Here is a 27,015-nt window from a genome sequence, read left to right on the forward strand (position 1 = left end):
GCCCAGGTGGCAGATTCCCTATCTGTTGTTTTCCTAGCCTTTTCCTAAATGATTTCAAAGAAATTGGAAATTTATTGAACATCTCCCTTGGTAAGTAATTCCAATCCCTAACTGCCCTGCCTATAAATGAATACTCGTATTTGCCTTAGTTTGCCCTCTTGAATTCCAACTTTATCTTCATATTGTGATCTTTCCTACTTTTATAAACGCCACTCAAACATATTCGTCTACTAATGTCTCCACGCAATCTCTCCCCTGACAGCTCGGAACATACCACTTAGTCGAGGGGCTCTTCTTCTTTCTCTCAATTCTTCCCAGCCCAAACTTTGCAACATTTTTGTAACGCTACTCTTTTGTCGGAAATCACTCAGCTGCTCATCTTTCGTCCATAAAGTGTAGATGGGACGTAAAGCAAATAACATTATTATTATTATTATTATTATTATTATTATTATTATTATTATTATTATTATTATTATTATTATTATTATTATTATATAATTCGCTGGGGCCATCAAGGACCACGTTAAGTCTTGTTGCATTTGTCACTGAACTTGGCCTTCTTTAGAGCCCAAATTATTATTATTAAATTGTAGATACAATTTTTGGTAAATAAATAAATGATATCAATTCTTATATACACATCTTTCGGACACGCTGATATTCACCAGGACCAAGTATTAGACCGAAATGATACACGTATTCCGCGTCAATATGCAAATAACGAACGAAAGGTTTAAAATTGTGGCAAAGGGGCCCCAAAGTCGCTTTACCCTGGGTAACAATGATAGAATCCAGACCCCGACTTGCTGTAAATTCTTGTAACTTGTATGTAAATAACCTCAATTGTAGTAAGAATTCCTCAAATACGATAACTTAGACAACAATGCAGCGTACTCGCGGATGGCAATTCCTCAACCTTGAGAAGGATGTTGATATTTCTGTCTGCTGAGCTGAGAATGTGGAGCAACTTTTAAACTGACGTGTGTCCAATGACGTCATGGGCATAGCACTGGTGTTCGCTTGTCGACCAGTCGGTGGAGCAGTGCAGTTCTGTGGCGTCAAGTGGTTGTGAAGGACTAACATTTAACTATTCTCAAATGTATTTGAAAACACGTGAAATTATTAACAGTGGTGCAACTAGTGTTCAAATGTACGACGGATTTGACGACCACAGTATTGTCTTTCTGCGCTTTAGGTGAGTGTGTTCCATTTTATTGTAAACATAGTCATGAATAGGGTTCGGATGTTTATGATACTAAATATAGTTCAATAAGCAAGCAAATATGACACAAAACGAACTAACAATGACCCCAAAATTGATTAAAATATTGTTTTAATTGTTTTAAATTAAAAATCACAAGTGGAAAATTTGTTATTCTAATCTCTCCAATAATAATAATAATAATAATAATAATAATAATAATAATAATAATAATAATAATAATAATAATAATAATAATGGTTCACTTCGGACCACGCGGAAGTAACATTTGTTACGCTTTCCTCCTTGCCCGATACTTCATCATTTTCATGGGTTGTTGTAATTTCTGTTCCACCGAGCTCGATAGTTGCAGTCGCGTAAGTGCGGCCAGTATCCACTATTCGGGAGATAGTAGGTTCGAACCCCACTGTCGGCAGCCCTGAAGATGGTTTTCCGTGGTTTCCCATTTTCACACCAGGCAAATACTGGGGCTGTACCTTAATTAAGGCCACGGCCGCTTCCTTCCCTCTCACAGCCCTTCCCTGTCCCATCGTCGCCATAAGACCTATCTGTGTCGGTGTGACGTAAAGCAACTAGCAAAAAAAAAATTATTTTCCCCGACCTTGTACAGTACGTCGTGTTGGTTTCTTCTCGTCTTTCTCAGATCCCCTTGTGTGAACCATTTTCCTGCTGATTTGATGATCCTAATTCAGTGAGGTCTTTCTCTACTTGCTTATACCATTTTGATCTCATACGTTTGATTTGTTAAAAATTGTGTATTTTATAAGCAAATCTGTTGTTATTCATTCTTTCCAAGTGGCTTATAAATTGAAATCGTTGCAGAATATGTATCAGTAAATGTAGATATTTTAAATATATTTCTGAGTTGGTTTTGGGGTAATGTATTCCATTTTTAATACTTGCCCCTAAGATTTTCCCATAATTTTCCTTTCTTTAATCTATTATTATTAGTAGTATTAGTATTAGTATTATTATTATGCGTGAATGGTTCCTTTCGGAACACACGAAGCTTTATTTATGATTTCGTTTGCGGAGGATCCAGGATGCTTTCATCTGTTGACTAAAGATCCTTTTCCGTTCTTCCGTCCACTTGGTACCTGCTCTTTTTGGTACTTCATTCTCTGGAGTAAATTCCCACTTGTCAATTTTCTTTCTATATATATGTCGATTCAAAATGTATTCAGGTTGAATTTGTGCGTTCTTCATGTCCACTTTTGTTTGTTGTATCCAAGGGAAATTCTTCAGTTTATCAACTCTTTCAAGAACTTGCTGGGTTAGTCTATTTTCTGGAAACCTCTTAACATGTCCATAAAATTTCAGCCTTCTTTTCCTGAGGTCTGCCGCAATATTAGATAATTTTTCTATGTGTCTTGGTCCTAAAATTTTCCTCATGATTTTTCGCTCTTCTTTTAGGATATTTTTCAGCTCGCCCTTTCTATGAAGCGTTAGAGTTTCCCCTGCATATAAAGCCTCAGGTTTGATTACAGTATTGTAATGTTTAATCTTAACGTGGAGAGACATACATTTTTTGTTGTAGTTATTATTATTATTATTATTATTATTATTATTATTATTATTATTATTATTATTATTATTATTCCATGATTGGTTAATTCCTCTAGCTCGGGGACTGTATATTTGTGATCTTCTTAAAACACATCTTCATTTATAAACAACACACCACAGAAACACACGATAGTGAATACATCCCTCCACGGAAGGTTTTATTGCGGTTCCTTGAGTTTCGAATTATCCGAGTTATACTGTACGAACAAAATGTACAAGAACACACCAAGAGAAATAACACGTTGAGGTTGTCCGGAGGATCCTCGCATTATCACTTTCAGTAAGAGGTTCTATATAATCACTTCACACGAAATAAATAATTTACTTAGTGCTAAAGCTTGTCACACGGTGTTCAAGTTCATTGGCATTAATCAGAATCTTAATCACTTGATTCATTAAGTAGCAGGTCTTGAGGTACTCTGCATTTCAGGCATGTGGGCCGGCAGGATTTGGCGCCGATATTAAATTACGCAGCGCCTGGAACTTGATCTAGTCGGTTGAAATATTTCTTGACTGTTAATCGAATGTAATGATGTAATTAAATGCCCGTTTCTTCGTGCGGTTGTTGGTTACATAGAAATCAGACTGCACTGGCAATTATTATTTGTCATAAGTCTGTACAGAGTTCTCCTCCATTTTCACAGACACTATACATAGGTGTACATAAATGCCTGAATGTTTTTTTTAATGATTCCATGACCGAATTAAATTGTCATGCATGCATGAATAAATGAATGAACACTTCTCTTACAGTCACGGATAGCCACCAACTGAGGAGAGAGCATTCGGTTCGCAGGATAAATGCATGGATGGGATTACGCATAACTACTGCCCGGTCGTGTTATCCACCCCTGGTGAGAAAAGGAGCCACCGGGCGAGTTGGCCGTGCGCGTAGAGGCGCGCGGCTGTGAGCTTGCATCCGGGAGATCGTGGGTTCGAGCCCCACGGTCGGCAGCCCTGAAAATGGTTTTCCGTGGTTTCCCATTTTCACACCAGGCAAATGCTGGGGCTGTACCTTAATTAAGGCCACGGCCGCTTCCTTCCAACTCCTAGGCCTTTCCTGTCCCATCGTCGCCATAAGACCTAGACCCCACCTGATCTAATAGCTGTCAAACACTAATTTCTCACCATTCCCTAATTTCTGCGAGGCACACGTAAGCGGAAATCCCGCTCCCCATGTGCCCCCCTCCCTATTCTTCTTTCTCTGTTGCATTTAGGTCACTCTACATATTCGATTGGGATAGGCCCGTGCTATCCCGTCCTACTTCGGTTATATCCTTAATAAGTGTATGAATTAATGAATTAATTAATTAATTTGCTATGATTCCCTGCCTAAATTAGTGCCTCCTTGCACAGGCGGATCACCATTCCACATGCAAGGGCCACGCCTACGATTATCTACATGAATGTATGAATAAATTAATTAATTACGTGGTGCACTTTATTATGGAAGGTCTGTAGACGTTTTAGTTGACTTTGCAATGCTGCTCACCATGCAGGACAGAAAGCTATAATCATAAAATTGTTATAATATAAAACTCTACCAATTGGAAATGATGATCACCTTCTGGAGCACAAGTATATATTTTAGTCAAACTTAGCATTTAGTACACGTAGGAGTTTGTAAACGAAGGCAACAGTGGCTGTATAGAAGCCGTACTTTTTCAGTTGTGCATGGGTACTGTTAATTATGATCTCCGAAGGATAGCCTAGTTACGTAGTTGTTCACATCTCTACAAACTGCTGAACGCGACCCGGAACACTCACAGGGCATTTGGCTGGTTTCGTGGTGACAGCTTTGTGGTACGTTAACAAGTCTCGTTTCAGCGTCCACGAACCTACTACGCTGACGTAGCACGTGGTGCGTCCCAAGTGGGGGATAGGGGTGTCCTAACCGGCTTGCCGGTGGACCTGAGTGAAATAAAATAGCTCTCGCGACTAAACACACAACCCCCTGTGGGTGGGGGGTCGCAGACGAAGAATACAACCACGGTATCATCTGCTTGTCATACTAGGCGACTAAAAGGGGGGCGACCAATGGACCATAGAATTAGAACCATGACACTACTTGTAAGTAGTACCATCACGCGAGGAACACCATGAATTGACTTTAATTGCGAGTAATACCGCTGTGTTAGGTACACAATAGGTTTGTGATTAGTAGCAAAAGAGAGTGAATCAGCATGGGTTTTACAGTATCCGTGATTAGTACTACTATATGAGCGACACCGTGGGTCTGCGTTGCCTGTGATTAGTAAGTACTCGCTATGAGAGGAACACCACGGGGTAGTACGTGTCCCTGTGATTAGTACACCTATGTGAGGAACACCATGGGTTTGCGTTGCCTGTGAGTGGCACTACAATGTGAGAAACACCGTAGGTCTACATTACCTGTGAGTAGTACCATAATGAGTGGAACACTGTAATTCTACGTCCGGCTCCATGGCTAAATGGTTAGCGTGCTGGCCTTTGGACACAGGAGTCCCGGGTTCGATTCCCGGCAGGGTCGGGAATTTTAACCTTAATTGGTTAATTTCACTGGGGCTGGGTGTATGTGACGTCTTCATCATCATTTCAGCCTCATCACGACGTGCAGAACGCCTACGGGAGTCAAATCGAAAGACCTATACCTGGCGAGCGGAACTTGTCCTCGGACACTCCCGGCATTAAAAAAAAAGCCATACGCCATTTCATTTTACTGTAATTCTACGTTACTCATGATTAATACCACTACATCAGAAATACCATGGTTCTTACTTTCCTGGCGATAAGTACTATTATGAGAGGCCGATGACCTAGATTTTGGACCCCTTTAGACAACAAGCATCATCGATTCAGAATTGTGCTATAGAAGAATTCCCTTAGTCAGTAATACTATTATTTTACGATAGTTTCTGGGAATGTGAGGCATTGCAGGTCCACTGATTGTATTCAATTCATATTCATCCATTCATTCTTCGTCGTTACGATTTGAATTCTGGTCAGTGGATGATTTTGAACTTTTAAATTATCATTACATTTCGCATAATTTCGTACCATTAGGGGCCGATGACCTAAATATTCGGCCCCTTTAAACAACAATCATCATCATCATCAAGTCTGATGGCTGAATTACTTCTCCTACGTACTTGAACTTAATAACTTGATTAATTTTGCCGAATTTAGTCTTTAGAGGTTTCCCATCTAGATAACCAGTGGATCCTTCCATGTCATGAGTTTTTTCATACGATATTTGGACCTCAGTCCTAACTGCAATTTCATGTTCTATTATTATTATTATTATTATTATTATTATTATTATTATTATATTCATCGTTAGGACCACTAAGGACCGCGATATCTCAACTGTTTGTCTTCTTGCGGCCCACCAAGTTTTAATTCTTTCGGAGTGTGCTTTCTTCCATGCATCAGAATGGACTTGCTTCAGTCGAGTTGGGACTTCTTCTTGGTGAACCTGACTAAATTTGTGTTTGAGTTGCGCTTGGAGTTGAATGTCACTTTCTGAGATCCCATATCTTAAAAGATCTTTATCGATCTCCACCAACCAACGAGGAATCGTTTAGAGACTTCTGAAGAAGGATAACAAACGTTTACAGATTCTTTCAGCTAGCAATTTGAAGAGGTGAACGTAAAATTTTATCCTTCATTTCCGGATTACGCTTGATATATTTCAGTGTGGGTGTATATTTCTAAGTTGCTCCGAAGTCTGTAAACACCATCTCTGAGACTGGGACAAGAATTTTTCGGATAATCCTCCTTTCCTTACTTGCCAGTTTTCAAGCAGATTATTATTATTATTATTATTATTATTATTATTATTATTATTATTATTATTATTATTCAGTATCCAGTATTCGGGAGATAGTGGGTTCGAACCCCACTGTCGGCAGCCCTGAAGATGGTTTTCCGTGGTTTCCCAATTTCACACCAGGCAAATACGGAAAGCAACCAGCAAAAAAGATTATTATTATTATTATTATTATTATTATTATTATTATTATTATTAAACGGAGTGGCGGCACGTGTTAAGGTGCTACGGCTATGAATCCAAGGGTGACGAGTGGATTGAGTTCGATCCCACCGTCGGCTGTCCTCAGAATGGTTTTCTGTGGTTACCCGTTTTAACTTCAAGGCAAATGCCGGGACAGCTCACATTCATAGGCCACAGCCGATTCGTTCCACCTCCTTACACAGTTTAATTCACCATCACTCATTTCATCACCGAGGGAGTTGGCCGAGTAGTTAGGGTCCCGTAGGGAAAATAGCTCTTTATTTTATTTTTACAATTTGCTTTACGTCGCACAGACACAACTAAGTCCTATGGCGACGTTGGGATAGGAAAGGCTTAGGAATAGGGAGGAAGTGGTCGTGGCGTTAATTAAGGTTAATTAAGCATTTGCCTGGTGTGAAAATGGGAAACCACGGAAAACCATCTTCAGGGCTGCCGACAGTGGTGCTCGAACCCATTTTCTCCAGCATGCAAGCTCACAGCTGCGCGCCCCGGTAGGCAAAGTAGTGGCCGTGCCCTTAATTAAGGTACAACCCTGAACCCACAATTCTACCCTGCTAAATACTGCAACTAGAAAATTGCAACTACAAGATGCAACTTCGAGTGGAACCGTAATTTTTTTGCAAGCTTATCTCACAGTCCGTGGCATGAGAACTCACCGTGTCAAGCGGGCCACCCATTCGAGCGAGCTCGGAACACTTCGGCTGACTTCGGGTAATTAATAATTAATTTCCAAATAATAACCTTCATTACGAGAGATTTTGGCTCTATCATTAACAACGAAATAAATAACTAAGAATTTAATAAATATTTAATGTAGGTAAGGTCCACAGGGTGGCAACGTGTTTAATTAGGCCTGGAGAAAATTTGGCATCCATACTGGCAGATTAGAAATACCTGCCAAGGTCACGCAATCAAAATGGCGCGAAATCACCTACACGAAATTAATTAAGCCCTTTAAAGGAAGAGGAAAATCAGCAAACAACACCATAATGATTTGAAAACAAGGTGGAATTTTTGGAGTGAGTCTCAAAGAAATCGGTCCAGTGGTTATCAAATTGTATGATTATACCACAATATATCACGACGAGTATAGCGTCACTAGAAAAGCTATAAATATCCCTAACTCTGGACAGTAGCCTCACTCACTTTGTAATAGTTCGCGAGGGAGAACCTGCGTCAGGCAACTTCAAGTAGAGGTCTTGAACTGTCCATTCAATAGACTTGTGATATTTATTGAGTTAGTTGTTGGCTCGAGATATAATATTTTACCAAGTAGTAAAAATGGCAAAATAAAAGTATTAATTGAATCAGTATAGGATTCCTGAACTTTTATTTCGGCAGTGGGGTCCATTTCACATTCGTTACGTCCGTGCTTATGACGCTAAATCTAGTGAATGCTTACATTACAACTCCACCTAACATTCTTGATATCGTGTTTCAAGTTCTTTTTTCTTTTTCGAAAATGTAAAACTACATAATTATTTCCTCATGTTCTATGAACAGTGTAACTATTATTTTTCAATCGATTAATACACAATCTATACACATAATATAATGAAAATGAAATGGCGTATGGCTTTTAGTGCCGGGAGTGTCGGAGGACATGTTCGGCTCGCCGGGTGCAGGTCTTTCGATTTGACACCCGTAGGTGACCTGCGCGTCGAGATGAGGATGAAATGATGATGAAGACGACACATACACCCAGCCCCAGTGCCAGTGAAATTAACCAATGATGGTTAAAATTCCCGACCCTGCCGGGAATCGAACCCGGGACCCCTGTGACCAAAGGCCAGCACGCTAACCATTTAGCTATGGAGCCGGACACATAATATAATAATTACAAGCTAATATTCACAAAAGTTTGAGACAGTACACAACAGCCCAAAGACATGTCTATTTTACTGTAATTTCCCACAATTGTTTTCTATATTACGGCTCATACTATTTAATAGACTACATTTTCCGTGTACATTTTACTATTTGATTGAGCTTACAAATCTGGGCTGTAGTCACCAGAATGATGAAGAGGATCTAACTTGGCCACTGGCTGCCAATATAATGTTCGTTAATGAGCGCCCTAGAGGAAACGGTGACCGGAAGGAGGGGAAGAATATACGGCGAAGACACCAGATGGTGGATAGTGTCATCTTACAAGGGGACTGTCGGTAAATGAAGAGAATAGTACATGACACGGCTATATCGGAGAGCTGCTGTGTGAAGACTTCCCTGAGGGCAGATTTAAATATTTCTGAGAACGCTGGTGTCATTTTGGTTCATTGTGATATTTTACCGGGGAGTTAACCCTTGAGGGGTCGCGTATGGTCTTGTCAACCGTGTTCGTGAAAATTTCTACCGTTATGAGGAGTTTCATGTTACCTCCTTCCTCTTCCCTCCTCCGCTCTATTCGGGGTATCTGTGGAACAGCAGAGGTGAAAGAAGGTTACGGGGTGAATGGGTCTAACTACCAAATCAAAGTTAATATAAAACTTTAACAAGGTTATATTTTCTAAGTTTTCACAAACAAGAATAACAAAACTTTAACAATAACACTGGAATGACGATTTAGAACCAAAACCTATAAGGATCCAAGCTTTCAACCTTTAAACATTCTTGGGGAAGCAAGCCCTAATTTTACAATTCTGAGCTCGTAGTTCAACTTTAACCAAGCAACAATTTGTTCAAAAGGGCAGAAAACCCCTAATACATGGAGCACTTGCTTGCAATTAGAATATCAAGCCTCTCTGAGGCACTTTTACAACACATGAAAAGAGCTGACACGCTCTCAGTTTTCCACGCCTATTCAAGGCAACACCAAAAATGTCTTATACCTTCTGGCCTTCCATGGCCTATCTTACAAATAGAAACAGGGGGATCTCGTACCCAACCTACAGGTCCTTCGAGTAAAAGGACTAACCGTTAAATAAATGGCCCAAACAAAAGGAAGGAGGCGGATACTTGCACTCCTCTATGTAGCTTCTTAAAACCTAAAAGGCACTAGGCCGATGAAACAGGGGCTATTCCCAAACTATGGAGGTGACTCGTATAAGAATTATTTAAGACATTAAGGAAGAGAAGAAAATCAGTTACCTAAACGTAGTCACCTCAAACCAAAATGAAGGGGAGCTCGAGAGGGTAAACGACACTCTATCGCCGATTTACAATTAAAGATATTTACATAAGCTGGCAGAAATTTACATTACAGATAGGTAGGTTACATGGCAAAAGTTTCGGACCTTTCCCGCGGGTTAAACTGCTGAGCTAGCAAGAAAAAAGGATGTTAAATGGCCATTACCTTACTGAAGACCTGCTGCCTGATGAAAGAGGCATTTCCCGCCCCCTGCTTTACAACCACACACGTAGTTAGACGTAGATTAAGTGGCCGAGAGACGATAAAATCAACTGTTTATAAATCCTCGGGGAAAGTTCGAGACCTTTCATGAATAATTAAGACACACCCCCAGGTTTTTATTGGCTACATTAAACAGTTACACACAAAATCGAAGAAGAAATACGGGGTTGTCTGAAAATTAATTACAGAAATTATTGATTGGCTAACTTCAAAACTGGCGGAAGAAAAAGCTAAATATTGCCAACCCACAAAAGAATGAACGAAATTTAGTAAAGAAGAAACTTATGAGTACAAAATTTCTTCAAAAATGTTCCTTCACTTCGCACCAGGGTGCATGATCATAGTTATTCGGCATTGACATCTATGAGAGAATGTCCAAACTTCTTGATAAATAGTATTTTAAAAAAATCGAAATTCACACAGTGACATCCTCCGAGGAAAGGTTTAAGTAGGTCCTGTTTAAGTTCAGTGTTTCTCCAGTAGAGGAGTTCCAATTGGTGCAAGATTTAAACGTGCGGCGTAGAGGTGTACCTCCTGGTACAATTATTATTCATTGACCCAATTAATTTCAGAGTGTATGTTTTCTCGAAGTATTAGAACATTCTTAGCTATATGCAGTTCCGTTCAGTGATGGTCTAGAAGTGAAGACTGATGAAGAGGAGGGAATTTGTGGGTTATAGAGAGTGTAGAAAAGATACGTCCAGTAAAATTGAAAGGAAGCATTCGCAAGTACTTGTCCATTGAAAAAAGATGAAGGTGATGGTGGCAGTGACTTACTTTATGATCTGAACTCAGATGAAACGTTTTGCCCACATCCGATGGCTCCTCCGAAACGAATTTATAATAACTATGTCGAAAAATACTCAATTAGAAATCCGACTGTAAAGATGGTGCGTGACATTTGTTCGTGTGATCCCTTCCTGGCAACCAGTGATTTTTCAGGTGTAAATTCCAACCCAGTATCAACCGTGAGGCGAGTCTCGGCTGCCTGGATGGAAGGCGAGTAGCTAAACCTCCGCTCTGAGCTAACCTATCGTTATGTGTTTCTGTCTGTCAGCCTTCTGAGAGTCCACTTCGGTAATTTCTGGAAGGGCTGAGTGAGTAAGGCCGGAGACCTCCCAGCCGCCTGAGGATATGTGCAGGCCTCTCCTTATGTCGTGTTTACGTCTGGTGTCTGCGTGGAATTTCTAGAAGGGAAAACGAGATTGTTGCTCCTTTAGCCGCATCCCGAAGATTCCAGTGCTTCATCTGCAAGGATATAAAAGGACGGTCGCAGCGAATAACAATGAGTCAGCGTTCTATTGGCAGTGTTGGTTGTCGCCTTTATGTCGGTGTGTGAGTCGTGAGTGTCGTCGTAATATTGGAGTAGTGTAGGAGAGAAGTGTTGGTTAGTGTTGTTGTTGTTGTTGTTTAGTGACACTGGAGCATTAATGTTCACTGTGAATTAACTGAGTTGACTGTGTCGATGGAGCGAGTTATTCGGTCTTGTCTGGAGTCGAGCCGATTGTACAGCAGTCGTACGCTGTGATAGTCAAGTTCATGTGTTTAAATCTGTGTGCATGTACTGTAGACGCTGAGTACAGTGACAGGTGCGTGCGAAGCTAGGTGAAAGCTGAAAGCTTATCAATCAAGTTTATGGAAGGACAGCCCATTTAGGTAAATACCAGATAGTTTAAGACCCAATGAGTGAGGACAAAATATTTGTTGCAAATAGCCACTAATTAGTAAACAGTTGTTTTTTATTCTCAAATATTGTGTGTTTTTTTATGTCTGAGTGTGCTAATTTTGCTATTCTACATTAAATTAGATCGTTAAAACAGAGAGTGGTTTATTCCTAACACTATGTTAATGCAGATAATTTAAAATAAATTCTGTTGTTATTTCCGTCTGAGTTAATGCCTCATTGTGTATCAATCTGAATCAAGAGAGAGGAGAGAAGCTTTGGTTGTCTCGCTGTAAAATGTGAGGGTAAGTTTATGCTGTCCGAAGATTGAAGTTGTGTCTGACGTCAGGAAGCCTTTCAAAATTCATTTCTAAGCCTCTCTGCCCTTAGTTATGTGGCTTCCTACAAACATCACATTTCGTTGTGTGTATAAATGTCAGGACGAGGTCAGGTGAACGAAAAACGAGGAAATAATGTACGATATAAAAGGAAACCGCGCAATAAAAGAGGAGAGAAAAACAAACTCGTAAAGCAATCCTATAGAAGTAAAATATTTTCCTCTTCATTTAAGAGACGCACTTCTAAGTTTTCTGGAATATTATATTTAAATGATAAAGACATATTGATAATGACGTAATGTCCCCAGTGACTTTCAACCCGAATAGCAGAGTTTGAATCTCTGTCGATCCGGGTTGGAATTTTCACATAAAAATCTCGCGGCTTTAGTGAGAACATTAAATAACCGACACTTCACATGTCCGTGGGAGTTGACTACGCGTTACACCTTGCGAAGCTGTTTACACTCAGGAGTGTGGTCTCAGTAGAGGCTTGGTGGAAGTCTTTCGAGTTGACACCTTATAGGCGACCTGTACATCTGTGAGGATGAGGCCCTATCTATAATGTTGAAGACGGCACATATACCTAGCCCCCAAGTCAAAGGAATTAACCAATGTAAGTTAAATCCCTCAACCTGGCCGGGAATCGAGCCCGGGACCTCTTGACCAAATGGTTTTCCATGGTTTCCCATTTTCACCCAAAGCGAATGCTGGGGCTACGCCTTGATGAAGACAACGAACACAACTTAGCCCCAGCCCTTTCTTATATCTACTGCTAAGTTATCAGCCCAGAAATTGTGAGATCCGCAAATACCACCATCAAAGGTTATGCGGTTATGGGAAACCGCAAAAACTGATGGTAGTGGTAAAATGAGGCGTACTAGGCAAGGTGAGGAGTGAGGTAGTTCCCCATTGCTTTCCTCACAGAGCCCGTATTACTGGTCTTATCAGTAACATCTTTCAAAACTCTGTGATTCACAAGTCATGCTCCGAATGCCATTACTCAACACTACCCATATCCCAGAAGCTTCCATATTGTCTCGGCCATAAATGAGACTGAGACTTTGGTGGAAGCTACATTTTGCTCTAGCCTGTACGAAGAGACGGATAAAATTGGCAACAGGTAGCTCTTTCCTATACCAATGCAGAAAAGGAATATATTTGTACGTAGCTCGAGGGAAACGCTTATAATACAGAATTACGTACAGATCAATTCGTTTTAGTCACAACTTTCATTGCAATCTCTATGTGAGCAGACAGATAATACTTGCATTGCTATATTTTAGATTTATGATTAGTAAACTTCTGTATGTTGCCTTTGACTGAAGTTCTTTTGTATAACCCTCACTGCCAACAGCATCGCGATTAAGTGGTACAAATAATACTAGAGCCAGAAGGAGATCATGATCTCATTGCCTGTCAAACTTATTTGAATTATTTTGTAAGTTTAAACTAATTGCCACTTTGGACACTGCAATTAAACAAAATGACGAAATTCAAAACTAAGCTTCAGTAACATATCAGAATGGACGGATCATAATCACGAGTTGACGGGAGGAAAGCTATTTACAGAAATTTGGCCACAAGAAGAGATAGATTGATAGGATACATATTTGGACTGACAAGACTTGTTTAGTTAGTTTTTGAGGGTAGAGTAGGGGTAGATATGTAGAGGAAATTAGAGTGGATGCAGGATGTAGTAGTTTTATAGAAATGAGAAGGTTTGAACAAGGCTGAGTGGCATGGAGAGCTGAATCAAACCAGTCCATGCTGACACAAACAACAACAAGCATAGATCTCCAATAGATCCTAGTCCACTTAACATTTTAGAGTAATTAGTCTACTGACATGCTAGTTAAGGAACGTATCGAAATCTTCATAGGATCCATTGAATGTGCACTCATTTGTCATGACTAGACCTGGGATTTTAGGCTCTAAAAAAATTAGGCGCCTAAAATAGGCTTTTAAAACAAGTAAATAGGCTTTTAAAAGAGAAAACAGGCACTTAAAATATGTTTTAAAAATGTGTGGATAGGCAGGAAATAGAGTTTAAAATATTACAATATACACTTAAACTGTAACGTGATACTTTTTTACTTTAAGAAACGTGGTATCCCTATTCTTAACGGAAATAACTGCAAAATTAAGACATAATAAAAAAGACATTTATCAAAAACAATATAAAAAGTAATGTGACAAAAAAAGTTATGGATTATATGATATACCATTATCAGTACTGATCTAAAACCTTAATACTAAAATCACTGTGCACAATTACAGCACTGTAGGCATCCAATAACGGCATAAACGCGAATGGAGTATGTGTTTATTATTTGTGAGGAACATTCCTACAGTACTTTCATTCGTAGTTTGCTTTACAGTACATAACAATAATCTTCTCCAAATTTTCCAGAGTCAGGCTGTGTCTTTTGTCTGTTAAAATCAGTTTGAAAGCAGAAAAAGTGCGCTCCACACTCACAGATGTTAGAGAGGCATAGGAAAATTTACCTACATTTTTCAATTCAATTTCACTTGGTAAGTCTACCTTTTCCCCATCCATTACCTGATGTACCCTTTTCAGCACTGAATAACCTGAGTTCTTCTGCAGTACACTAGACCACTTGTCTCTTATTTTGTCCCCTACCTTGCCCCTAGCACTTTGTATGTTATTCTCAGCTTCCTCAATTACAGAAAATTGGTGTTTGAGACTATTTCCTTTTTCCTCCATTTTTGTAATGGTGACTGGAAGAAATGAAAAATTTTGCCTGAATATAAGCAATGTCTCTCTGAACACTGGAACAATCATTTAACAGCTCTTTGACAGACGACACACATGCAGAGTTGTCCGTTAAAGGCAAATTGTCTATCACAGTCTTGATTTCCTCAAGATGTTCTGCATAATACAGGGCAGCTTCCATCCAGGAACCCCAACGGGTGATGATTGGCTGTGGTGGAAGGGGAATAGAGGGGAGTTTCTCTCGAAAGATGACTATTCTTGATGGAGCCTTACAGAACACTTTCTTCATTGTTGAAATGAGAGTATTTACTGCAGGAAACTCGGCCCTAACTGTTTCTGTGAGTCTATGCAAGGCATGGGCCATGCAAGTAACATGAATTACAGAAGGATAGAAAGTTTTGAGGAGAGGTGCAGTGGCAATCATGTAGGAAGCAGCATCGGAGACAAGGAGAAGGACTTTAGAATCATCAACACTCCCAGGATACAACAATTGCAACCCCTTGTTGATGAAGTATGCAATGCTTTGACTATTGACTTTCTCAAGCTGTTTAGAGCAAAGAAGGTGAGCGGTAGATGCCTGATTGGGTTCCAGTTTTCCTACTATAAGGTTAGCAATGTACCTGCCCACAGAGTCGGTGGTTTCGTCCACACACAACCATATGCAAGACTCCCCAATATCCTCCCTGATTGACAAAATGACCTCATTGTAACAAATATCTAAGTAGTTCTTCTTTAATGTAGATGCTGATGGGATGTGCTGCTTGGTGTATTTTTCTAAAAAATCTCTGAAAACCGGATTATGCACAGCATTCCAGGGGATATTTGCTGCAACTAGGGCTCTACACATATCAGCATAGAAACCATTATGGGTTGTAGGAGATATAGTTTGTGTGAGCAGAGTCTGTCTAATGTTACTTTTCATGGCTGCTTTCGCTTTGTGACTGGCAGTATCTGCATGCTGCTGAAGGTGGCATTTTTTCTCATGTGAAATCTAAAACACAATAAAGTGATGTCAATTAGAGACTAAGATGAGGAATAGAAAAGGTGAGCTATTGAATAAAATTTGTAATTTTGTACTATTTAAATTAAGCCATTATTACTCTAAAGTTAATTAAGAACAAGAACACTACAGTCCCCGAAGGGCCTTGGCTTTCAATAACGGTTGCTGCCCAGCTCATGGCCTGCAGATAATGGGTGGAGTGTGGTCAGCACGATACATCCCTCAGCCGTATTGCCTTGCCTCCGTGACCCCTGCCCACTGTAGCTTCTCAATTGTCCTCATGATGCTGGGTCAACACCGTTCCAGACCTCATAGATTTCTAAATTACTGCCGGTACTAGAAATCGAACCCAGGTCGTCTGGACTAGGTCTCTACAATTAATTAGAGGAGCCAATATCAAAACCTTAGTTTTAGATTAATATGAAATTTACGATATATGCACATACCTGTTTATTGCAGTACTGGCAGAAAATAATCTTGCCATCAAAAGTCATCCCTGGAAATTGTACAAGCCATTGTTGTATAAGTGCACTCTTAGATGATTTTGTTTTAGGCATGATGAACTATATTCACTTAAACAAATGTTCTTTCACTGGAGACTTGACACAGAATGTCCCTTCTTACTACCTGCTCCTTGTTCTTCCTAGATAATCCTCCCCATCACTCGACACAGTACGTACTTTACTACCTGCTCGTTGGTCTTCTGAGCTAATCCTCCACCTCCACCCTTCACTCGGCATTCCTTTGGTGACAGTTGTCTGGGAAGAGCACATTTCTGTGAAAAACCCACCCTCTCCTGTTCTGCTCGTTCCAGGATGTCCATTGTGTGATTGTAAAAATTATAGAAGTTGAATTTTATTTTAAATGTAGAAAATAGGCATTTTAGGCACTAAAATAGTAAAATAGGCTCTAAAGGTCCAAATAGGCATTTTAGGCAGTATAAAACTCTGTTAATGTAAGTTATTTATCATGAAACGTCAACATATTTTTAAAAAATCATGTTATTTCGTAAGGAACGAAGTAGGCATTTGCCTTAAAATCCCAGATCTGGCCATGACATCCAAGAAGTTCCTAAGAAGGAAGTTTTGTGGAACAAGCAAAAGGTAGAAAAAAATATAAAAAATCTTTGAAGAGCTGTCTATAAGGAACAAGGAGGGGCCAAGGAACGAACTCTGCCAATTAAAAGAGTGCACCGTCTGTACTTCAAATTCAACTGTAGATGCTATCCACCTTTAGCTCTGCACTAGACTCAAACATGTTTTTGGACAAGAGGCAAACTTAGCAGTAATTTAGCGGATGGAAATAAAATGGATTAATTTCCAAGAAGCCATATGACCAATAAAATTATTCGAAAATATTCTATACAAATTGATAAATATTACTGAAGCTGGTGGTACCTGTACCCTTCTTCTTCTACTACTTAATCTATTTACCCTCCAGCGTCGGTTTTTCCCTCGGACTCAGCGAGGGATCCCACCCCTACCGCCTCAAGGGCAGTGTCCTGGAGCTTCAGACTCTGGGTCGGGGGATACAACTGGGGAGAATGGCCAGTACATCGCCCAGGCGACCTCACCTGCTATGCTGAACACGGGCCTTGTGCAGGGATGGGAAGATTGGATGGGATAGGCAAGGAAGAGGGAAGGAAGCGGCCGTGGCCTTAAGGTAGGCACCATCCCGGCATTTGCCTGGAGGAGAAGTGGGAAACCACGGAAAACCACTTCCAGGATGGTTGAGGTGGGAATCGAGCCCACCTCTACTTAGTTGACCTCTCGAGGCTAATTAGACCCCGTTCCAGCCCTCGTACCACTTTTCAAATTTCGTGGCAGAGCCTGGAATCAAACCCGGAACTCCCGGGGTGGCAGCTAACCACTGTACCACAGAGGCGGACACCTGTATCCTTCACTGCACGAAAAAATCGCAACGAGTTTGACGATAAATGAATCTTACAGTGTGTTACATGATAACACTAATGAGCAGGTGAACCAGGTCTATAGTGTGTTTTTTTTTTTTTTTTTTTTTTTTAATAATAGAGCCAAAATACCGGGTGGTTATAATTAAACTTTCGCTACTTAACTGTCTTTATGTGGAAAAGCAGCGGTTGTATGAACATGAAACTTAATCCAACTATTGCCAAGGACATGCAGAAGATAAATAATGCATAACATAATCCAATGAAGCACTTTCAAATCGTTGCCATATAGTGCAGTTTGCGTGGTTAGTATGGACGTACCATCCGTCAGACTACAAAGTGTGCTGGAAGTGGTGTCCATCACTGTCCAGGACAGCCTCAAAGCATAGGAGAGCATGCTGCATGGCTGAGCGAAGTATCTCCATGGTTGTGCTTCCTACCTCTCTTGATCTGCTTTTCTTCAGATCGGCACAGGCGTGAAAGTTTCCATGATAAAGCCTTGCCCTTCAGATACTATGAACCATGCAAATCTTGTAGATCATAATCTGGACAATATTCCTACCAAATTTGGTTCGCGTACCGTGAATAGTTTCCTGTCTAGAGTGAGTTAAATAGGGGACGTTTAATTGTAAGCACCCGATGCATTCCGTGAGATGTACGTACATTATGACTCGCCCATATATTTATTTAACGTTTGTATCCCTCTGTCAGGTTTTTCTCCGGGTACTCCGGTTTTCCCTGTCATATTTCATTCCAGCAACACTCTGCAATATCATTTCATTTCACCTGTCATTCATTAATCATTGCCCCAGAGGAATGCGACAGGCTTCGGCAGCCGGCACAATTCCTATCCCCGCCACTAGATGAAGGCTTCATTCATTCCATTCCTGACCCGGTCAAATGACTGGAAACAGGCTGTGGATTTTCATTTATCCCTCTGTCAATACACTGTTTTGTTCGTAAGTTGTTGTTTTCTTCTTTTTTTTGGGGGGGGGGTATGTACTATTTGGTTTACAGTACGTCGCATCTGCACAGATAGGCCTTTCGGCGACCATGGAATACGAAAGAACTAGGAGTGGGAAGGAAGCGAACGTGGCCTTAATTAAGGAGCAGCCCTGGCATTTGTCTGATGTGAAAATGGAAAACCGCGGAAAACCATCGTACGGTTATTAAATTTTTCACTGGCGTGCAACACATACAAGATGATATGTTTGCCTATGTCATACACTGCCTGATAAAAAAAAAAAAAGTTAATTACCCATCATCGCCATAAGACCTATCTATGACGGTGCGACGTAAAGCAAATTGTAGAAATAACCAAACGATGAAACTCCGCTACCGGCACGTAGCCTACTCCTGTCGAACAGCACCAAGGGGTCTGCTGAAGTCTTAACGTCTCCATCCGACGGAAGAATCACCATCACCGTCATATGCCCTCACTCCACATGAGCATCGCGGAGAGGTTTTTGAATTTAATCCAGGCTTTTGGCACGCAATCTAGTTATTATAAATGTTATACCACTACCTCCCCCTGCCCTGCTGGCCATCATTCTGATGGTGAAAATGATTTCGTTCAGCGGGACTCGAACCGGTTAACCACGGCGTCAGACCGTTTAGACTTCAACGCTTTAACGATCAAGGCCACCGGGCGGGCTACTGCCGTAGGAAATGTAGACAGGTGAACATTTTATTGAATAAGATTGAGGTTAGTCCGCCTCTGTGGTGTAGTGGTTAGTGTGATTAGCTACCACCCCCGAGGCCCGGGTTCGATTCCCGGCTCTGCCACGAAATTTGAAAAGTGGTACGAGGGCTGAAACGGGGTCCACTCAGCCTCGGGAGGTCAATGAGTAGAGGTGGGTTCGATTCCCACCTCAGCCATCCTGGAAGTGGTTTTCCGTGGTTTCCCAGCTCTCCTCCAGGCAAATGCCGGGATGGTACCTAACTTATTGCCACGGCCGCTTCCTTCCCTCTTCCTTGTCTATCCCTTCCAATCTTCCCATCCCCCCACAAGGCCCCTGTTCAGCATAGCAGGTGAGGCCGCCAGGGTGAGTTACTGGTCATTCTCCCCAGTTGTATCCCCCGACCCAAAGTCTGAAGCTCCAGGACACTGCTCTTGAAGCGGTAGAGGTGGGATCCCTCACTGAGTCCAAGGGAAAAACCAACCCTGGAGAGTAAACAGATTAAGAAAAAGAAGAAGAAGAAGAAGAAGAAGAAGAAGAAAGAAGAAAATTGAGGTTAAACTGAGACGTTATCCGAGCAAATAAACTCACCTAATATCTTCGCGATTATTTACGAACAATTCAATAAGAAAGTAATCATAGAATAGATACAAATCAGTTAAACATAGCAGCAGTCAGGAGAAGACAAGTTACAAAAAAAAAAACTAGCTCGTTTCGTTTTTACAACGCTACACTTGCACTTCCTCTAAGTTTTCTTACCTCCTTATTACCCTGAAGATGCCCCTCAATACTTTCTTAGGGTTTGGATTGAAAACTAATTTTGAATTTTTGAGAACTTTTGAGTTCCGATATCGGAAGCTCCCAGTTCGTCCCCTCACGAACTTTGTGATATGTTCAATTTTTCTAATGTTCTTGGCGATATTCCTCAGTTACTCGTGCCTATTTTTGTACTTACAACTAAATTTGTCAACCGTTGCTTGGAAAGTGACACAAATTCGACAATGGAAATTTTACTGTAGAGTTGAACAAAAGTGTCTGTGGTGTAAAAATTGCATTTCTATGTTCTGACTACTTGCGCTACCTATTGGTCTTCTTAACAAACTAAGTTACGCAGTACAAGGCCGACTTGATGCGTCGCTCTAGCTAGCTCCAGCGCGGCGAGGGATCCAGTCGGCTGTGCGCAGTAGTTAAAATCTTCGCCACTTGATCTCATGAAAACTTTGCCCATTGGTAAGGAAATTAGTGAAATCTGTAATTGTTTTTCTCAAAATACAGTTTTCTTAATAGCAACAGTCAACAATTAATATATTCTGAAGTATTGCACCTAGAAGCATGCTCAAGTATCTTACGACAATTTTAAAGCCACACAAATCTCAAAAATTAAAAATTCTTTATATCCCTTCCCACGCAAAGCGTCACATTTATATATCGCTACACTTCGACTCCAACTTATTAGATTATTATTATATCTACCTTTCAGTATTCACTGCATTAGTTTTGCAACATGTTGAGTCTACTTTTCTGACTCGACCACCATCGTGGTAAAATTCACACTCGTAACACTAAAACTGTTCAACTGCTCCAATTTCGTTGGATTTCGTTCACAAAACTTCTCAGCAAAGGAAAATCTGTCGAGATAAATTTAGGACGTCTGTCTGGCATGGGCCAGGATATGTCTTGTCAAATGTAATGTTACATTTTATCATCATTACCGTTATTTCATATTAAAATATTCATATAATTGTTTTATGTATGTTTAAATATTCAGCACTAGCGGCGCTTTGCGTAGTTTCTCATTTGCTTTGGTTTATAAATAATTCATGTACGGTACAATGAGACTAACAATTTACTGTTCTTCGCTAATGTTCCTGCCTTTCTGTCTATATTTTCCACAAACAGGTAGAAATATTCTCGAACCTACGTCCATTATGGAAACTACTGCATAAAATCCTTACTTTCTTTCCTTTAGTGTAGAATGTAGAAGCTGTTTCGCTCTTGTGGTTGCTGAATTTTATTTTTGTTGGTAATCAGTAGGGTTCGGAATTTGAGGAAAAATCCTTTTTACTCGAGTGTCGGAAGACGAGGCCAAGATAATATATGTTGTAGACCAGAAAATGGTAGGTACTTGTCCTTTTCTTGCCTTTTTCAGCGTTTTGAGACTTACTGGTCCTTTCTTAGGTCCTAACGGCTTTTGTTTCAACTTCGCCGTCCTTCGACTACATTTTTACTGCCTATTCTCAATTCGAATCATCATTTTTTTTTTCTTTACTATTTGTTTTATGTCGCACCGACACAGATAGGTCTTACGGCGACGATAGGATAGGAAAGGCCTAGGAAGTGGAAGGAAGCGGCCGTGGCCTTAATTAAAGTACAGCCCCGGCATTTGCCTGGTGTGAAAATGGGAAACCACGGAAAACCAGGGCTGCCGACAGTGGGGCTCGAACCCACTATCTCCCGAATCATCATTAGCTCATCCATTACCTCTTAAACATCTGCATATATTTGAACCATGTCTGACAGGAGAGACAATGAAATTAAATGAAATGAAAATTGAAACTAGTGCTTGAAAAAAAAAACTAGGGGTCTCAAATTATGTGCAAGATAAGTCAAATATTGAATGGAGAAAATTTTGATGCGAGTGTTTTTGAAAAGGAAGTTTTCACTTGCTTCAAGAATGAACCCGTAACATCCGTTGATGTAGAGAGACGTTTCGAGATGTTTCACAACGTGCTGTCTGAAAACAGACGATCCTCTACACCTAAGAACCTGGAGATGACTATTGTGATATACTGCAAAGCCAACTGAGGTAAGGTTTCCAAATTCCCATCCCTGTAACCCTAGTGTGTTTAAGACAAATATGATTCCAGTTAAACTAGTTGAAATGTCTTTATCCAGGATGTCCATCGCGGGTTCGCTGAATTCATTCTAGGTGGAAAAAGTATTTCATTCTAGAATCTGCAAGTACAAACACGAAATTCGTTTTTAAATTATGTTAATCTAAAAATATATAGTCTGAAAGAAGTATTTCACTCATACGTTTGCGCAGTATGTTGCATACCACCAGAATTTGGCATTTTAAAATATTATATTCCTTTATTAAATATTTAATTAAAACTACAATAATGAATGAATTTGTATCACATTTTTACGTCTTTTTGCCAGATTTTTTCGTCCTTTTTTGTATATTTTCTGTCTTTTTATATGTCTTTCTTCATTCAACCCTCTCCTCCATGTTCCGGTTTCTAGTACAAGAAGCCCTAATTCTTCTCCATCCGTCTCAACAGATCCTGAGCCCCATAACAGTGGCACACGAATTTGCTAGAGTAGCATTTAATGCAGTGTTGATGTATGTTACTCCAAGACGTATTGTGTCTGCAGTGACGTGCAGTCGAAGAAATAAGCACAAATAACTGAATTTTATTTATAAAGTGTTCAAGAGATGTTGCGATGTTGTAAATGGGGCAAAAATAAGTAACCTTTGCGATACTTATTTCAATATTCAGCTACGTGTATTAGAAAACGGTGCTAGACTATTCATTTTTATGGTTAGAACAAAGTGGATCAATCATCTTAAGCAAGTTAAGTAAACTGGTTATTTATCATTCAAAAAAGGAATTAATTCCACTCTTAATACGAAATTCCTTCAACCCGGGCTGAGTGGGTCTTGATAATACAGCACCTGTGCAAGATGGCAATTTTGATCCCAGCTCTTTTCGGGGATTGTTGAAGGTTCTCAAGTAAGCCAGGCTCCTGTCAGTAGATGTACCGCTATGTAAACAAACTTCTGAGTGACAATTGGCGTTTGTAGAACTTCAAATCAATAAAATAATTACTCAGTTTTCCAAGAAAAACAAGAATTAATTCAGTATCAGTATTACAACTGGTACTGTACAGCCCAAGAAAGGTGAACTTTCTATGGGGATGGACTGCGTCTGCTGTGAGAAATAAACTGAGTGTCAGTGAACGATGTGAAAATATCAACTTGTTTAATTATTTCTAATTACAATACACGATAGACATTTCTTGCAAATAATAATAATAATAATAATAATAATAATAATAATAATAATAATAATAATAATAATAATAATAATAATAATAATGTTATTGTTTTACGTCCTACTAACTACTTTTTTGACGGTTTTCGGAGACGCCGAGATACCGGAATGTTGTCCCGCAGGAGTTCTTGCAAATAACTAGCGGCTCTACCTTATGCAGTCCCTCTATACGTTTACAGGGGAAACGAAGTCATTATTTGGCCTTCAAAGATTCTCAGTAGTAAATGAAGAACGCTCAAGGATTTCACATATTGCGCGATGTGAGTAGCAAACTCTGTTCTACAACATGCTCGAATATTGGCGCCAATTATCCAAAACCAGGGCCCGGATTTTGACGACACGTCATCTTTTAATTGCCGCATCATAGATAATGCTAACATATGTACAAATCCTGTTTATGCCGCCCCCCCCCTCCCCCACCAATTATAGAAATACGTATTTATTAACTAATTGTAATTTTTGGAAGTATTTCATTTCTAGGCTATTTTCGCTTTTTGTATAATGATTTTGTCACTTTTAATTAGTTGTTTTTATTTTTATTTATCCACGTTTTACGATATAATCCAACCCGTTTCTCAACGTCCCAGAAAGTTAACTTGAATGTTCATCTTCGAAAGTTTGAAGTACGATTATCTTTATAGAAAAGTTACTTTCCTTTCCAGATCATTTCTCCTTACAGACAAAATGGTGTCAAAACAATTACGGTCATCAGATCTTCTCACATTTTGTTTCTAAGGAGAACCGAGATTCCAAAACAAAAATTGAAATATTGTAAAGTAAAAATTACAAAAATATAAGTTATGAATGTTGCACATACCTAGAAATGTCTATATAATTTAATTTCTAACAGTAAATAATTGGTGTTTAGGTCATTTCTTGTTATTTTTAGGACATTATTTCAGAATTTTGAAGTCATTTCATAGATTATTTTTTAGTGTTTTTAGTTCAACAAAATCCGGCCCCTATGTACAGGGTTATTCACCTAACAGGTTACATGGAAATAACTTCTAAACCATTAAAGATATCGATCGGCATTCTGTTTTCATATTTGTAAATGGTACGCAGGGTCTTGTAAAACAACGTGCTACTTACTCTCATGGAGTGATTAACAGCCGAGATATTGATACTAACTCCATATTTTTAAATGGAACGGCACAAATTCATACAGCTGATTTAAAAGTTCATCTGCGTACAAGTTCAAACATGTAAGTATTTTGAAAATTGGACAATTACTTTTTGAGATATAAGTAGGAACAGCATGCGCGGTTTGGCTTGCCGCATCAGACGGCGTGAAGTTGGGCAAGGACATATTGAGGCGCAAGCTGCTTTCTGGCCTTGATTCCAGCCACGGAACGGATACCAGGCATGTACTGTAAACATAATGTGATGTACCATAATATACCCTGGCTGTGCAACGTTATTGTATGACTGGCGAACACACAACGGGAAAGGGAGATTAAGTTGTATTGTTTTGTTTTGACACGTAATAGTTTGCGCTCAGTTTAGCGTTTTTTCTGACGGATGGGAACGGGAAGGATTTGGAAAGGAAGTCGGCCGTGTTCTATCACAAAGGTACCTATCCGGTATTTGCCTGGTGTTGAATATGGGACACCATGAAAATCACTTTCAGGTTGGGCGAGGCAGGACTCGAACCTACGCTCTTCCGAATGCACGCTACTACAGTCGCGCTGGAGCTCTGCGGAGATTAATGCGTGTAAAATAAAACAAATAATAGTGTTGCTGCCATCTCACCACGATCAGCTCTGAACATTTGCTTCTCTAGAAGGAGCTCTTCCGGTGTTTTGTGTTATGTTTATTTCTCAACTCATAGAGTAGTATGAACTGTACACTAAAACCAGTGACAATTATAGCTTTCGTTATGTTCCTTTGAAGGCAAAGTACTTATTTTATTCCTTTTAAACACATCAACCCTTTCTGTCCTGTCATGTGTTCGCCTGTCATACACACTTTGCAAACCCATCAGATGTGTGCGAGGTGCTTACATGCCTGGTATCAATTCTGTGGCTGAACTCACTCCCAGCTTGCGCCTCAATATGTCCTTGCCCAACTTCACGCCGTCTGATGCGGCAAGCCAAACCGCGCATGCTGTTCTTACTTGTATCTCAAAAAGTAATTGTCCGATTTTCAAAATACTTACATATTTGAACTTGTACGCAGATGAACTTTTAAATCAGCTGCATGAATTTGTGCCGTTCTATTTAAAAATATGGAGTTAGTATCAATATCTCGGTTGTTAATCACCCCCATGAGACTAAGTAGCACGTTATTTTACAAGACCCTACATACCATTTACGAATATGGAAACAGAATGCTGATATCTTTAATGGTTTAGAAGTTATTTCCGTGTAACATCTTAGTTGAATAACCCTGTATAACAAAGCAATCCGTCATCATTCATGTCTGTTCTCCCATGATCAATTCTTATTATTTTCCAACCGCGATTTATTACATTTTTCGGGATCGATAGAGTTCAGTTTTTGCCCTCCTGGAGGCCATCGTTAAGGCGTTGAAGTCTGAACGGTCTGACGCCGAAGTTAGTCGGTTCGAGTCCCGTTGGTCGAAACAATTTTCACCATTAGAATGTTGGCCAGCAGGGTAGGGGAGGTAGTGGTATAGAATTTATAATCACTAGATTGCGTACCAAAAGCCCGGATTAAATTTGAAACCTCTCCACAGTGCTCATATTGAATGACGGCATATGACGCTGTTATGGTGATTCGTCCGTCGGATGGGATGTTAAGCCTTGAGCAGACACCTTGGTGCTATTCGACAGGAGTAGGCTATGTGCCGGCACCGGATTTCACCCTCTCCCTTCCTACTATCATAAATCACGTCATACCGGGCGAGTTGGCTGTGCGCGTAGAGGCGCGCGGCTGTGAGCTTGCATCCGGGAGATAGTAGGTTCGAATCCCACTATCGGCAGCCCTGAAAATGGTTTTCCGTGGTTTCCCATTTTCACACCAGGCAAATGCTGGGGCTGTACCTTAATTAAGGCCACGGCCGCTTCCTTCCAACTCCTAGGCCTTTCCTATCCCATCGTCGCCATAAGACCTATCTGTGTCGGTGCGACGTAAAGCCCCTAGAAAAAAAAAAATCACGTCATTCATATCATCTCATTGATTCCTCTGATGACCGAGCTCGATAATGGCAATCGCTTAAGTGCGGCCATTATCCAGTAATCGGGAGATTGTGGGTTCGAGCCCCACTGTCGGCAGCCCTGAAGATGGTTTTCCGTGGTTTCCCATTTTCACACCAGGCAAATGCCGGGGCTGTACCTTAATTAAGGCCACGGCCTCTTCCTTCCAATTCCTTGGCCTTTCCTATCCCATTGTCGCCATAAGACATGTCTGTGCCGGTGCGACGTAAAGCAAATAGCAGATTCCTCTGATGAGGTTGACGTCAGGAAGGGTATCCGGTCATGAAAACCCGCCACGACAGATTCATCTCACCTCACATCCGAC

The 27,015-nt window shown here is 40.3% G+C and overlaps 1 protein-coding gene across 2 annotated transcripts in view; it reads left to right on the forward strand.

The window, feature by feature from the left end:
- The first annotated feature begins 1,080 nt into the window (after positions 1–1,080).
- The window catches only part of LOC136879173 (EF-hand calcium-binding domain-containing protein 4A), a 659,860-nt gene continuing 633,925 nt past the window's right edge, over positions 1,081–27,015 (forward strand). For both annotated transcript variants that reach the window (XM_067152938.2, XM_067152939.2), the window contains exon 1: positions 1,081–1,198. The gene's annotated coding sequence lies outside the window, so the exon portion shown is untranslated. The remainder of the gene's footprint in view (positions 1,199–27,015) is intronic.

The sequence above is a fragment of the Anabrus simplex genome, chromosome 8 (genome assembly GCF_040414725.1).
Source record: "Anabrus simplex isolate iqAnaSimp1 chromosome 8, ASM4041472v1, whole genome shotgun sequence".
Taxonomy (NCBI): Eukaryota; Metazoa; Arthropoda; class Insecta; order Orthoptera; family Tettigoniidae; genus Anabrus; species Anabrus simplex.